Raw genomic sequence first — 1,537 nt, forward strand, 5'->3', positions numbered from 1 at the left:
TATATATATATATATATATAGGCCTATGTACATACAATAATGTGCAAAAGTCGTCTATGTCATGTAATTCCAGACTTACACAAAGATGTTGGGATCAGGGCTCTGTGGGAGCCATAGTATGTGTTGTAGGAGCCCTTTTTCTTTTACTCTGAAGATGGTTATTTATGACTTTATGACTGGCTGTATGTTTGAGGTCTTTGGATGGATGGACGGATGGCTCAGACGGCTTTAATCTGATGGCTCTAATGGTACTGCATGATGGATAAGAATCTTGCTTGCATTTCTCAGCATTAAGGACCCAAATCCTCAACTTCATTTGCAGAAGTCCAACCCCAAACTTGCAAGGAACCTCTAGGTCGTGTCTAGATAACCCTCAATTTGCAAAAACCCGTGAAAACGGAGACTTAGTGCTCAACGACCTATCCTAAACTCAACCATTCAACAAATATTTCTTAAAAGATTTGCTCTGTACCATATACGTCTTTTGAAGTGCAAGTGTTATGAAAAATACTTTGTTTAAATACTTTATTTAAATACTCCTACCACTTCATGATGTAGTGGCAGTAGAAGAAAAAGAAATGTAAAAGCAGTAAAAACTTTGTTCATCATTGATCTGAAATGTGTGTTTTGGTAGGAAAACTGTACATAAAGTACATGGTGAACTTATAAAAAAATTAAAAAAAACAGGAAAGTTTGGAATCATCTCTCATATGAGCCATAAAATATTTAAACAGACCCTCAAACTATACACGGGAACAAGCTTTACAAAGTTGTAGTGGTAGTGATGGTGCAATTGATATGACACATGCCTTTGGTGTGAGAGATCTAGGTTCGAATCCCACTGGGATACTTAAACCAATGTGTACTTGAGCAAGACGCTTAACCCCTAGTTGCAATTGTAAGTCACTTTGGATAAAAGTGTCAGTTAAATACAGGGCTTTAATCAAAACCGAGTCCAAAAAGGTCTGAGTCAAGACCGAGTCCAGGACAGAACAAAAAGTCTTATGTATGAAGACAATCATTTTGGGTTATTTGTTTATACTGTATATAAGCAAAAACAGTGCCACAACACCCAGGATTTGTAAGTATAGCCATTCCCCTTGATATCATGTATTCTAATCTAAAGAAAACAGAATGACATTGTACCTCATAATAGCAGTGTCACAACTGATACAAACACCAATCCACTACTTTTACCACTAGTACTGTAGGTACTAGTACTGAGCATTTGGGCAACTAAATGACAATACAACTTCACTCCAGATGTAGTGTAGAAAAGAAGTGACTAGTATTACAGAGTGCACCCCTATGGTTGGTTAATGCCTTCCCTAAAGAAATATTGTATTAAATTATTATTGGACATGGGATAATAGGACAGACATGTATTTTCAGAAAACATTAATGTTTGGTTAAACAACAATGAACATAGTGTAATTTTACATATGTTTATTTGAGACAAAGTGCAGAATTTTAAAATGAGTTGTTTAAGGAAGGAGCAGGTTGGGTCTCTCACACACACACACACACACACACACAC

This window comes from Etheostoma spectabile, chromosome 13 (assembly GCF_008692095.1).
Source record: "Etheostoma spectabile isolate EspeVRDwgs_2016 chromosome 13, UIUC_Espe_1.0, whole genome shotgun sequence".
Taxonomy (NCBI): Eukaryota; Metazoa; Chordata; class Actinopteri; order Perciformes; family Percidae; genus Etheostoma; species Etheostoma spectabile.